Genomic DNA, 14521 nt, shown 5'->3' with positions numbered 1-14521 from the left:
TTAGGGCCCGACCTAACCCAGAATGACCTCACTTGAACTTGACTGCAGTAGCAAAGACCGTTTTCAAATGAAGTCGCATTCCCAGGTGGGAGGGGAAGGATTGCAGCGCATCTTCTTGGGCCACACACTTGGGCCCAGCCCAGCAGCAGTCCTCTCTTTGCCTGCCCCAAGCGAAAACAGATATGGGAGAGCTAACTCCTAGAGACTTTGAGGACCTCGGACCTGAACGGTTTCTCCTGATTGTATCTGAAAGTCTGTCTGAGTCGACTGCGATGGTGTTTTGATCAATTTCCAGGGCTCAATCCTATGGTCCCTAAATTTTCCATTCAAAGAAGAACCCGGTTCTGGAGTGTGTCACTGAACCAGGTCTACTGGTAGGAACAATTCTATTAACACAGCTAGATTTCGTCGGCATTCACACCCTCCTGTGTGGGGGGGGAGCGGAGAGAATGTCCTGAGGCTGGAAAACCTGTTGTCCGAGCCGCTTCTCCCCCATCGGCCAGGCTCCCGCGGTTGCGGGCTTCCCTCTCTGCGGAGGCGAGGGGCAGGGACCCCCCCAGCGTCTCCTTCTGCTCCTGGACCCCCCCTGCCCCCTCCCAGCCCGCACCCCCGCCCAGGTCGGGCTTCAGCCAGTTCTTTGGAAGCAGGGAAAGGGCAAAGCAGTTGAAGGCCATCGAAGACATTCAGGTTTGAGTGCTTAACGCGGAAAGGAAACGCGAACGACTCCCAGTCCTTCCAGCCCACTTCCAGGCGCCGCTGGCACTGCAGGTCTGGGGTCGCTGGGGCCGCCACCTGCGCCAAAGTCCCTCCGTGCGCACGGGCGGTCGGCGGTGAGGGGGTGGACAGTCCCCCCTCGGCTCCCGGCGCTTCCCTGAATTCCCCCCGCCCCGCTGAAGTTGGATTTGCTTATGGGCGACGCGTTTCGTCCGAGACTGAGAAGCCCCGAACGGACGTAGGACGTTCCTTGTTCGCGGACCACACGCCAAAGCATCCTTCCCTACATCACAGTGTCATGTCGCACCACGGCGGGGGATGGGCCGGCGCCTATCAGGTGGCGCACCTTCAAGGGCGCTAACAACACACACCTGCCCGGAGGTAGTCGTGGCCGAGTGGTTAAGGCGATGGACTTGAAATCCATTGGGGTCTCCCCGCGCAGGTTCGAATCCTGCCGGCTACGGTTTTACCCCGAAGTCCGGTCCATTTGCCGCCAAACAAAACGGAAACTTCTGCGTTCTAGTCGAGTGCTGGTCTCACTCCGCGTTGCCAGTTACCTATTTCTGTGCGTCAGAGAATCTCTTCCTTCCATTCCAAACACCACTGGGTCTGGAACATTGACCCTCAGTCTCATCTGTGAGGGTGTGAACGTCACTTAATATCACACCCGGTTTGAGGAAGGCTACTCCTTTTCCTCAATTACGGGTCATAGCCCACTTGGATTCTCAGCATCAGAGTCAGATCCCCGTGCTCTCCTGGAGTGGAGGTGTTTTCGTTGCCACCATCTAGAGTTCAAGATGCGTAAAGCAGTATTTACTCTAACAGCTATCATTTTTTTGAATCCTTACTATGTCCCAAGCACTGAATTAGCATCATATGCGTTACTTCATTTAATTTAATCACCAATATAACCCTTTGGCCTTGGTGATATCAGTCCCATTTTACAGAATAAGAAACCGAAGCTTGACTTGCCCAACACTGCCCAGTAAAATGGTACCTAGACCAAGGACTTTCTTAAGTGTGGTTGTGAGGTTGCTTTTCACAGATACTGCAGGGAACACACTTTTTAAAAACCAGTGGTTAACGACTCAATCCTGCTGTAGTTTATACACAGGAATGACTTTCATATCAGTTCCTACTTATCAAGCATGTGTTACAGACCTATTTCCAAGTGCTTCATGTGTGTTAGCCTGCGTGATCACATTCAGACGAAGTGAATACTATTATTACCCTTAGTCTATAAATCTGAAAACTGACACCCATAGGAGTAAAATAATATGGCCAAGGTCACCCAGCTAGTAAGTGGCAGGGCTGAGTTTGAACTCTTAGTTTGTGTCTATACCCAGGGAACCAAAAGTTGGGGCAGGTGTGGGGGCAGATCAGGGGATGCTTCCATTGCTATTGCCTACAGTTGGAAATTAATGTTACTGCCTTACTCTTATTCAGATTTTTGCTTCCATAGATAAGTCTAAGTGGTTGGTCTGGAGTATGAGGTTCTTACCGATTGTGGATTAAGTGTTCTGCTAGCCCAAGTTTGGGGAATATCTTTCGACAGCAATGAGGTGTTAATCTGTTTTTGAATGATAATAAGTGATTGCTATTGCAGCTTCATATGAATGATTAGTTTATAAAGAAGAGCACCACACCCATTCTATCTTCTCAGCCTGAACACTCCAGAGTCCAAGAGTGGGAAAGTTTGTTAAACCACAGGACGTGGATTTAAGGCTTTGGCTGCCAAGCCCAGGAATACTTCCACTTTGAGACTAAAAGCAAAATCCATGTGGAGCCCCATACAAAAACTATCAGGGAAGCCTGTTCATTCTGGTAAACGGGGTATTAAACTTTCTCAGCAAGGGAGAATCTTAGTCTGAAAGAGTTTCAGTGCCTCGAGGAGGGGACTTTCGGGGCCAGGATTAGTCATAGGATAATTTTAGAGCAGAAATTGCAGAAGGAGATCTGTGGCAACAGTGATCAGAATATGTAAACTAAATAAATGACTGGGACAGTCAGTGGACTTATCTTTGGAATGTGAGTCCATGTGGAATTACTCCATGATACTGCCATAAAATGTGTAAATAAAGTGAAATACAAAGAAGGTGAGCTCAGGTAGTTTGTCTCGCACACCGTGGTCTGGTACGCTTTATCTGTTGTGTGTGGCATGGAATCACATCTGCAAGTTTTGGTTCCGTTTCATTACTTGTCTGTTTTGGTCCAAACATAACTAGAAATGAGAGTCAAACAACACAGGATGTAAAGAAGTGGGATTTAAAAATAAAAAATGAAAATCAGATCAGTTAGAGAAAACCTCCCAAATCAAATAGCACAGTTTCCTGCCGGTACTCACCATGTTCAATGTCTCCGTCTCTTTAGAGACTCCAGGGGAAGGTTTTCTGGTCCGCGTCCTCTCTCTTCATACCTTCTCCTGCACATTCAGGGACCAAGAACATTTATCTGGGCTTTTTGGTTGATTTGGGAAACAAAGCATGAATTCAGAGACTCAGTACTCTGATTTGCATGCAGATGAAAGTGGAAAGAAAAGGTCCAGGTAGGGACAGAGCTTTTGTTTATAGAAAAACACAACAAAACAGCCCCCCTCCCCACATACACACATAGGAGGAGGAGGAAGAATGGGATTTGGAAGGAGCAGCCACCAGGGTGTCAAATACTGGAGTGTCACCCCTCTGGCCCACTCTTATTCTGAGCTTCCTGGGTCGTAGAAGTCCCCCAGTGCCTTCACTCTCATTCTGACAGGCATTTTCCCACTATTTCCACTCTTCAAAATAAGCCACAGATGTTAAGGCATTTCTTAAAGTCCGCCCCCTCCAGGAGGGCATTTGGATTGCTTCTAATTTGGGCTATGATAAACGGCGCTGTCATGAATATTCTCATCCGTGTCTTTCAAGTGAACAGAAGGAGGGATTTTTGCTGGGGAGATATACTCATGGATGAGACTGTGGGATCACAGTAAATGTGTAGGTTCAAGCTTTAGTCTTCTAATGCCAAAATGTTTTTGCAAGCGATTGACCCCATTGGCGTGCCCACATCTAAGAGTACTCCATGTCCTTGAGACCACTTGGTATCGCCTGCCTTTTGTTATTTTAACCTTTCAAATAGGAAACTAGTTGTGACAGTTAGTTTTATGTGCCAACCTGCTGGCCACGGTGCCCACGTATGTGGTCAGGCATTATTCTGTGTTTCTGTTTTGTTTCCGTGAGGGTGTTTTGGGAGGAGATTAATATTTAAGCTGGTGGACTTTGAGTCAAGGAGATTGCCCTCTGTAATGTGGGTGGGCATCAATAAAACAAAAGACTGACCCCCCCCCCCAACAAGGAGGAATTCTGTCAGCAGATAGTCTTCAGGCTTGAACTACAGCGTGAGCTCTTCCCGGGTCCCCAGCCTGCCCCCCACTCCTCCGATTTTGGACCTGCTGCAGCCTCCATAATCTTGCCAGGCAATTCCTCAAAATAAAGCTCTATATACATCCACATCCCACTGGTTTTCTTTCTCTGGAGAACTCTGAGGAATACAGTAGTGGAATCGAATTGTTTTACTTTTCCAATGATTGATGAAGATCACCCTTTCATATGTTTATTGGTTATTTTGATTTCCTTTTCTGTGAAGGACCTGTTGAACTCTTTTGCCCATTTTTCTATTGGCTTGTCTATTTCATATTCATTTTTCTTATCCCCATCCATATGGACCTGTACATGTGGAGAGGCTGGCTAAGCTACTCCCGGTGTGGCTGCCGTGGCACCCATTTTCCGTGGCCTGCAGGGACCCTCAACGGACACGAGGCCCTCCTACAAGGGCTGCCCTACAGAGCAGCCCACAGAGTCACCAGCAAGTGTCAGCTCCTGTTAGGACTTCCCCAACAGCCCTTGTGATCAACAGTCACCCGGCCTCCCAGGACCATGACCTTGTGCTGTCCTCAGATCAGACCCCTGTGGAGCTCACCCAAACCCCTCTTGTGGTTCGAATCGGCCAATCCAGCCTTAGCTCTGGAGGCCCCAAGCACTCCACCCATGGACCGTAATCAGGTTCCCCCGGCCCCGTTGCTCTGCCCTCTGCCTTGACCTCCCCCTGCGGCGCCTTAAGGAGTGCTGTGCACCTGCTCCAAGACCGGGAGTCAGGAACTTCTCGAGCGTGATCTCTCCTGCGGTCCGTTGTTGACTCACTACGCGTCACCTCGCGCTCTACCTCACAAATGTTAACGTAACGGTGTCATGACAACGTCTGCACGTCTCGGTCGCATCCTGGACCCAGCCCTCTGCCGGGCAGGTGTCACGCGGGAGGGGTCCCACCGGGGTCCCGGTCCCCCGCGGGAGGGGTCCCACTGGGGTCCCGGTCCCCCGCGCTCGGTCCCCACCGGGGCGAGCCCAGCACCTCTCAGACGACAGCGCGAAAGCGCACAGTATTTGATCCGAAGCAGTGCGGCCCTGCCGGCCAGGAACTCCAAAACGAACCGGTGGCCACAAAAACAGCCTCGGTGCTCCCCGTCGGGGAATCGAACCCCGGTCTCCCGCGTGACAGGCGGGGATACTCACCACTATACTAACGAGGAAGACCTGGCGGCGCCGCCTCAGAGACGCCACATCAACGGAGCTGCAGGGCGCGGACCCGTGCGCTGCGCCCGCCGCGGGGCTCGCGACCCCACTCAGCCCGCGTGTGCGCCCCGGGCTGCCCGCCCTTCCCGCCCGACGGCGCCCGCTGCCCCGCAGGGTCTCCCCGCCCGATGGGCGTGCGGCGAGCGCAGGCGACCGAGGCCGCTGAAGCGGCGCCTCCGACCTCCGAGCGCTCTGCTCCCGGGCCTTTCCGCGCAGGACCCCCCCCCCCCCCGAGCTCCCCGCCGGGCGTCCCCGAGGCCCCTGCCCCGGGGGCGATCGCCGCTCCCTCGAGTTAGTAAAAGTGACGCCCCCGGGCGAGGCAGTTCTGGCCGGGGTCCGGCCCCACCGCGTGCATTTAATCCGGCCCCAAAAGAAGCCTCCGTAGTCGGCAGGATTCGAACCTGCGCGGGGAGACCCCAATGGATTTCTAGTCCATCGCCTTAACCACTCGGCCACGACTACCCGCTGCTCCAGCCTTTTTTCAATTCGCGGATGACAAAGAACACAGACCAGGCTAACCTGCCCGCGTCCCGGAAAGGAAAGTTCGTGAATGGAACACAAACCTTCGGGTACAATGGGGTTTGGTTTTTGTAAAAATTTAAAAAGCCCAGCCTCTCGTGCCCCTGGGCAATCGGGAGCGCTGGGATGAGAGTCCTCACCGCGCGAGCATCCGTGTTTGGAGCCAACCAGTCAGTCGGGCAAAGCCCGAGCCCGCGCCTGGCGGCCCCGGGGACGCGCGGTGGTCCGAGCCGGGCCCCGAGAACCGAACTTCGCTTTCTCCCGGCTGAGCAGGCCCTCCCTCCAGCCCGCGCTGGTCCACGGCCTTTGGGCACCTCGTCTTCCAACGGTCCTGGACGCTCACAACCGCATGTCGGAGGGAGTGGGAGATGCTGTGCTTTGTGTGAATTCACCACTTTGACCAAGGAACCGGCAGAGACAGCTGGTGATGTGCATGGTTACAGGGCCCACTGCAGCATCGTTTCTAATAGCTAAAATAATAATAATAATAATAAAAGAAGTAACGTATTCATCACTAAGGGATTAGTCTGATGGGTACCATGGGTACCATGGAGCCGTTAAAGAGTTAGGTCTTTATCCTTTTACTTGGAAAATGTGTGTGAACCTTAATACACAAAACAACAAATACAAATAGTCCCATTTATATAAAATGAACCTCCAAATTACACAGGAACAATGAAAAAAAAATCTGATGGGATCCTCACCAATCTAACAAGAATGCAAACAAGTGGAATGGAAATGAGGGATAAAAATATTTAAATTACTTTTGTATTCTTTAAAATTTTCATAATAATCATTGTTTTCTGCATTATTTATATAATTGGAAAATATAAAAATGCAAAAACAGGTTCAAATGCCACTACATACCCTTACATTAGAAAACTGGATGTGTCGACAAAAAACTGAATACTAACTTCCCTGGGGTGTTGGAATCATAGCTATTCTCTGCTTTATTCTTTCAGCTTTTCTCTCTCTTTCAAATTTGGAGGCAAAGTATAGTATTTCTTTGTCTTTGGATTTAAAATGTCCCCACACTTCCTTTAAAATTATAGGATGATTCTACATCACTTGTCATCTGTTTGAAGAAACAAGGAGTGGTGTGGCATGGAAATTGATCTGGTAAAAAAAAAAAAAAAATTGATCTGGTATCTCCCAGCTCTTTATTTCACATTTTAGAAAGTGATTTCTTCTTCTTCTTTTTTTTTTTTTTTAAGATTTGATTTATCTATTTGACAGAGAGAGACACAGCGAGAGAGGGAACACAAGCAGGGGGAGTGGGAGAGGGAGAAGCAGGCTTCCCGCCTAGCAGCGAGCCGGATGCAGGGCTCGATCCCAGGACCCTGGGACCATGACCTGAGCGGAAGGCAGCCACTTAACCGACTGAGCCACCCAGAAAGTGACTTCTGATGAATAACTTCATTAAATCCTCGGAACAGTTCCATGAAGTGCCGACACTCTCATTTACAAACAGAAACGTGTGCAGAGAAGTTCATCAATTCACAGGGCTACTGAATGTCAGAATGGAAGCATCTTCATCCCCATGTTTCCTCAGGCACAGGGAAAATGACTTCCCTGAGACCTGAAAAGCAATAGTCACTTTTTGCAACCCATGGATAACCCCACTTGGTCATGGCATATCATCCTTTTCAGAAATTACTTGATTCAATTTGCTAAAATTTGTTAAGAATACTTGCAACTCTTTTCATGGGAGAACATGAGTCTGTGATTTTTTTTCTCAATTGTCATTTGGTTTTTGTTATCAGGGTAATGTTGACCTCATAAAATGAGTAGGAAAGTGTTCCCTTCTCTTTTAATTTTTGTTAAAGTTTATGTAGATATGGCGTTCTTCCTTCTTTAAAGGTTTGGTAGAATTTACCAATAAAGCCATCTTTATTGGCCTGGATTTTTCTTTGTGAGAAGGTTTTTAATTACAAATTCTATTTTATTTGTTTGTTTATTTAGTTTTGAAGATTTTATTTATTTATTTATTTATTTATTTATTTATTTATTTATTTCCCACTAGAGCAAGGGGAGGGACAGAGGAAGAGGGAGAGAGAATTTCAAGAAGACTCCTCATGGAATGCAGAGCCCAACTCTGGGCTCATCCCAGGACACCAAAATCATGACCCGAGCTGAAACCAAGAGTTGGATGCTTAACCGACTGAGCCACCCAGGCACCCCTACAAATTCTATTTTAAATAGATATATGACAATTTAGATTCTTTATTTTTTCTTGAGTAAGCTGTAGTTTGTGTCTTTTGAGAAATTGATCCATTTCATCTAATTTGTCACATTAATGGACATAATATTATTCATAATATTCTTTTATCATCTGTAGAATCTGGGCACATGTCCCCTCTTTCTTTCCTGATATTGGTAATATGTGACTCTTTTTTTTTTTTTCCTGATCTGTCTGGCTAAAGATTTGTCAATATTATTCAATTTGTCAAATAACCAGACTTTGGGTTTCATTGATTTTCTCTACTGTTTTCTGTTTTGTTTAATTAATTTTTGCTTTCTATTTAATACTTCTTTCCTTCTGCTTATTTTGTGTTTAATTTGCTCTTCTTTTTTTCTAGTTTCCTTTTTTTTTAAATTAAGTTTTTTCATTCCAGTATTGTTAACATACAGTGTTATATTAATTTCAGGTACTTTTTTTAGTTTCTTAAGGTGGAAGTATAATTAATTTATTAGAGAAATTTGTTTTTTTATAATATAAACATTTCTGGCTATAAGTTGCTCTCTATACAAAACTTCAGCTGCAGACACTTTGTTATATTTTGCTTTTCTTTTCTTTTTTTTTTTTTAAGATTTTATTTATTTGCGAGAGAGAGAATGAGAGAGAGCATGAGAGGGAGGAGGGTCAGAGGGAGAAGCAGACTCCCTGCTGAGCAGGGAGCCTGATGTGGGACTCAATCCCGGGACTCCAGGATCATGACCTGAGCCGAAGGCAGTCGCTTAACCAACTGAGCCACCCAGGCGCCCTGCTTTTCTTTTCTTAATGAAAAACTTAAATTTCTCTTATGATATATTATTTGGCTTGTGGGTTATTTAGAAGTCTTTAATTTCTGGTATTGATTTCTGGTTTAATTCTGTCATGGTTAGAGAATATATTCTTACTGATTTTCCTGACTAGTTGTTCTATCAATTGCTGAAAGAGAAGTGTTAAAATCTCCAACTGTATGTGAAGAATTTTTCTATTTCTCTTATCAGTTTATCAGATTTTGCTACATGTATTTTGAAACGCTGTGATTAAGTGCATACATATGTAGGATTGTTATGTCCTTTTGCTGTAATTTACCCCTTTATCATTATGAAATGCCCCTCTTGATCTGTTTTCAGGCATTAAGGTGGCTTGATTTTTTTCTCATTTGTTTTCCTTCTCCCAGGTATCAAAGTTAGTTACTGTCTGAAGATGTCTACTGTCTGAAGAACATGGTTTTTGTATACTTTATTCAGTTTTTTAGTTTAAGTTAAGTCTGGTCCCAGTTGTTCCACCATGGTGAAAAACAAGTCCTTTTGGCACTGGTCATTTTAAATCCACCAATCTGATTTTATTTATTTTTAAAGATTTATTTATTTATTTTAGAGAGAGCGGGGGGGGGGGGGCTTGTCCCATGACCCCAAGATCATGACCTGAGCTGAAACCAAGAGTCACTTGCTGCCCAAGCGACTGAGCCACCCAGGCATCCCCCACCAATCTGACTTTAAATCTTGGTGGGACATCATCCTTTCCTTTATGTAGTGTTTATTCATCCTTTTCTTCCATGATCCTCCCCTTGAATGTAGACATTCTGCATTTTATTCCTGGTCAACACTGTGAGAATTAACAATTGGAACAAGTCCATGAACAAAGAATTGCAGTCAGCATTCAGTAACAGAAGCAGAACCACGGGGATGGTTACATACATTTCATATATATTATATATATATATACCTATATTCGTATAAGATTTGTAGAAGCTGCTTAAGTAGTCTACATAAATGTTGAAGTGCCATGGCTCAGAGTCCATAGGGCAGATTGATCAAGAAGGGAAGGAAGATGGATTAGAACAAGCTGGAACCCACAAGCATGAATGGGAGCCAGGACGGACTGAAATCTGTGTTACTTTGGTGCAGGTGTCCTTCTGTCCTGCTGTCCTTCTAAATGAAGCCAGGGTCCTTCACTTAGACTTAAACACACACGTTTATCCAGGAAAGAGGAGGCTGAAGGAGGATCCAGGGGAAGGTGGGGCAGAGGCATGCCCTCACGAGGAGGTAAGTCAGCAGATGAGTTAGAATGAGCTACAGAACAGCTGCCACTTGACTTCTCCCTCTGAATCCACGGCAAGAATATCTCTTGGGGACCATCTGATCAGAAACATCTAGAAAAGGGAATTCTGGGGAATGTAGTTCAACCTGGCCAAGTTGATATAGATATGAAGATATTGTTTTAGTATTTACGTATATAATAGTCAATAGTATACTGTCTTAATTATTATAGATTTATAAGTAATTACATAGATCTTGATATAAATATAGTGCCAGTCTTCCAACTTTGCTATCTTCTTCAGTAGCTTCTTGTTTTTTAGTTGCTACACATTTCCAAATGTGTTTTTAAAACAGTGAGTTAATTTCCATAAAATACGTGTTTGGAGGTTGATTGGGATTTTATTGAATCTATTGATCAATTTGGAAATAGTTGCCATCTTGATAAAATTGAGTCTTTCAAAAAAATTGAGTCTTTCAAAAAATAAACATAGTGTTTCCCTCCATTTAATTTCCACCAGCAATATTTTGTAGTTTTTAATACAGATTCTTGCACATCTTTTGTTAGATTTATTTATAGATGTTTAAGGTTTGGCTGCAAGTGAAATATTTGAATCTTAATTTCCACTTGTTATACACATATGCATTTTATATATGGTCTATAGTGAAAAGAAGAAACAGAAACAAATAATGTTTAATCTTAGCTGAAAGTGGGATCTACATATTACTTCAAATATGAACCAGAGGGACTGAAGAAATAATTTAGTGATACCCCTGCTGCACAACACTCATTTACACTTTACCCACTAACATTTAAGTAACATAATTGTAATAATTAATGTTTAGAGTGTTGATTAAAATGTCAGGTTTATTTTTGTCCTAGAAGGATGTTTCTTGATTATGAACTTGGATGGTGAATTCATAGAAAAGCTGATGTTGTGGCACCTGGATGGCTCAGTTGGTTAAGGGTCTGCTTTCAGCTCAGGTCATGATTTCAGGGTCCTGGGATGGAGTCCTGGGTCAGGCTCCCTGCTCAGCTGTGAGCCTGCTTCTCCCTCTGCCCCTCCCCCTGCTCATGCTCTCTTGCTCTTGCTCTTAATAAAATCTTAGGGGAAAAAAAAAGCTGATGTAACACTCAGCCATTCAATACACTTCTCATTTTTTCCTGATACAAAATCATGGGACCCCAGAATGATTTGATTATATTCACCCTTCAATCATGCATGATACTGTTGTGTGATACTCCCATCTTGTGCCTTTATTAAAAATAATCATTAAAATAATGTGTATCAATTTCCTTGCTTACTATTGAATTCTGCATACTATTCTCTCACCAGGTATAAATTCATATTTAATAATTTCCTCATCATCTATGTTACATCTTATGTTCAAATTGTGCTTGGGTTTTTATTTCAATGAGCATTATTTTTGAATTAATTGATCTCTTTCAACTTTTTATTTTGACATAATTTCTAATTTATGGAGAAGTTGCAAGAATAGTACAAAGAATTTTCATAAATCCTTCAACTATATTCACCAAATGTTAACAATTTATGACATGTGCTTTATTTTTTCAATAGATAGAGATAGATTTGCACATACACAAATTTTTTTCTTAGGTATTGAAAGTGAGTTTCAGACAAGATGTTCCTTTACCCCTAAGTATTTCAGTGTTTTCCAAAAACAGGAACCTTCTCTTTCCTAACCACAGAACAATTACAAAATCAGGATTAAAACTCTTATTTAATCTACAGAACCTGTTAATGTTTTGCCGATTGTATGGATCCTTTATTTCAAGAAAAATAGATTGCATCCAGTTGTCCTGTCTCTTTAGTCCTTGAATCTGGAAGAGCTCCCCACTCTTTGTTTTTCATTTCATTGACATTTATTTAATTTTTTTTTCTTTAAAGATTTTGCCTATTTGACAGGGAGAGAGCGCAAGCGGGGGGGGGGGGGGCAGCAGGCTCCCCGCTGAGCAGGGAGCCCAACGGGGCTGGTGGGGGGAAGCTCGATCCCAGGACCCTGAGATCATGACCTGAGCCAAAGGCAGATGCCCAATCGACTGAGCCACCCAGGTGTCCCATTTCATTGACATTTAAAAAACCAGTTGGTCAGGTATTTTGTAGAATGCCCCCTAAACTTGAGTTTGTCTAATGTTTCCTGAGAGTTAAATTCAGATTATGCGCTTTTAGCAGAAAACCACACAGATGGGGTGGTACCCATCGCAGTTCATCACTGGGAGGAGCGTGATATTGATTATCCCGAGACTGGAGACGCTGACTACGATCGGCTGATTAACTTGGCGTGTGCCACGGCTCCCCACGGTCAAATTCCGATTCTCCTTTGGTGTTACTCATCATATGATTTATGCATTTCGCTTTTTTTCATTACCTTTGGTTGTCTAGAAAAACAGGTAAAGGAAGAAGAAAGGTCATATTTGCGTGGAAGAACAGGCACGGTTTGTCGGAGCCCGAGATGGCTCGGGAAGCGCCGCGGGAAGGCCCGGCTCTGCGGGCTCTCGGCTGGAGGTGAGCGCCGCACCTCGGGTGGGACTCCTGCAAACCCAGCCCGGCCTGGGGTCTCACGGAGCTGGCTTTCGAAGTGACAGCCGTGATCTCGCCACAGGGCGCGCGTGGGGAGGAAGATCCCGGGGGGTTTCAAGGACGGCAGAGAGGCGGCATTTCGCTCAAACAAAAATGGGTTGGCTGGCTTTCTTTAGTTTCGTGCGTTTCGTTTTTTGCCCGTGAAGGCAACCGTTGAAGAAAACCACCGCAGGACAGGAGCTCGGGGGCAGCAAGGTTACGAGGGACGGAGCAGGGCACTCGGTCACCGGGGTCCCCCTGCAGTGGCGGGACCGGCCAGCGCGCTCCTCCCGGGGCAATCCCAGGGGGTCGGAGAAAACCACGCCGTAGTCGGCAGGACTCGAACCTGCGCGGGGAGACCCCAACGGATTTCTAGCCCGTCGCCTTAACCACTCGGCCACGACTACGTGCGAGCGGGAGCCACGGACGCGCTCCCGTGGAGCCCTGGGGCGACGCGCACCCACCCTCCCGAGCTCCCCGGCCGCGCCGCGGGGAAGTCACCGACGCACGGAAGCGGCCGGCCCCGGGGCCCCCGCGACCCGAGAGCACCAGCGCCACCAGCAGTCCCGGGCGACTTCCGGTGCCCCCTGCCCGCTCCGGGCCGGCCGGGCGCGCGGGCTTCCGGGCGCGGTTCCCGGGCGCCAACCCCGCGGGCGCGCAGGCGCAGGGGCCTCCCGCTCTCCTTCCGCGCGCCTCCCTGATGCCCCGCGCGCCTCCCTGATGCCCCGCGCGCCTCCCTGATGCCCCGCGCGAGGCGTCCCCGGTCGGCGCCCAAAGTGCCGCAGCCGTTCGCCCGCGTGTTGCTAAGCCTTGAGTTTCTTCGGGCCGACGCAGGGGCTGCTGCTCTTCGAATTTAACCCACGCAACAGGTTCTGCTGTTCCTCTTACATTTCGACTTAGTTTCTCTGTCGCAGTGTTTCCCCGAGTCTTGAAACTGATTTTTGTCCATCCTGCTTAGAAGGTCTTAATCTAATTTTTTAAAGAGGGAGGACACGGTGAGACAGGGTGGGGGGGTGGAGGGGGCGGGGGTAGGAGGGTGGGGACACGGTGAGACAGGGTGGGGGGGGGAGGGGGGGGAGGAGGAGGGGGATTGGAGTCGGAAGGCAGAGTTCTAGCGTGCCGTCTAAACACACAGAGGACGAAGTGTAGCGCAGGCAGCTGTAGGCCCGGAACCGGCCGTGGTGGGGCACCTGTCCGCAGACCCTGCTAACGCGGCGACAGGAGACAGAGCGCTCTCGGAGACAGAGACCCTCGACCACATGTCCATGGAGAAGATGCCCCTCAGCGGTGCTGACCCCATCCGAGAGGGGCTGTCCCGCTGCCTAGCCTAGCCAGGGTTCGGTCCGGGGGGGGTGCTGGGGAGCAGCCAGAGCGGGGAGGAAACGGTGACAAAAGAGGGACAGCTTGTCATTGCTTGTCTTTTTGTTTTCTTTGAATAAATGTCACTTTTTGAGGCAAAGATAAATAGGAGGAGGGGGGAGAGAGGTGAAGAGAAGAGTGAAGGGGTGGGGGGGAGAGGAAGGGAGAGTCCTCTCCCACGGAGATGAAATCAACTCTAAGAAACCCCCAGTTTAATGGAGGGAGTCTGCGCTGAGGGGACTATTAACCCGAGTTTTGGGTGAAGGAGCCGGACTCCATATTTAACTGAGCAGCTTCACATATGAACGGCCTTTGCTGTCGAAATGAGTGTCAATCACATAATCATTCTTTTAAAAAGCATGACTAAGTGCAAATTTAAAGTAAAATCGAAGTTGTGATATAGATGTTGCCATAGTTAGTTATGTCGTGACACTTCTATTGGGTCTATGTGGTGTCTGTCGGATTGGATGGGGGCCCCCGTATTTGGGGGGACAA

General features: G+C 47.0%; 4 non-coding genes across 4 annotated transcripts; 1 reads left to right on the top strand and 3 right to left on the bottom strand.

Annotated features, from left to right (window-relative positions):
- Window positions 1-1095: 1095 nt before the first annotated feature.
- TRNAS-UGA lies at window positions 1096-1177 on the top strand. The gene has a single exon. It is a non-coding gene; the product is annotated as a tRNA-Ser (tRNA).
- Window positions 1178-5203: 4026 nt separating this feature from the next.
- On the bottom strand, window positions 5204-5275 carry TRNAD-GUC. The gene has a single exon. It is a non-coding gene; the product is annotated as a tRNA-Asp (tRNA).
- A 423-nt stretch (window positions 5276-5698) lies between these two features.
- Window positions 5699-5780, bottom strand: TRNAS-AGA. The gene has a single exon. It is a non-coding gene; the product is annotated as a tRNA-Ser (tRNA).
- Window positions 5781-12992: 7212 nt separating this feature from the next.
- Window positions 12993-13074, bottom strand: TRNAS-AGA. The gene has a single exon. It is a non-coding gene; the product is annotated as a tRNA-Ser (tRNA).
- Between the last annotated feature and the right edge of the window lie 1447 nt (window positions 13075-14521).

This window comes from Phoca vitulina, unplaced genomic scaffold (genome assembly GCF_004348235.1).
Source record: "Phoca vitulina isolate PV1807 unplaced genomic scaffold, GSC_HSeal_1.0 scaffold125, whole genome shotgun sequence".
Taxonomy (NCBI): domain Eukaryota; kingdom Metazoa; phylum Chordata; class Mammalia; order Carnivora; family Phocidae; genus Phoca; species Phoca vitulina.
Note: the sequence above shows the minus strand (reverse complement) of the source record. Positions and strands in the feature narration are given on the sequence as shown.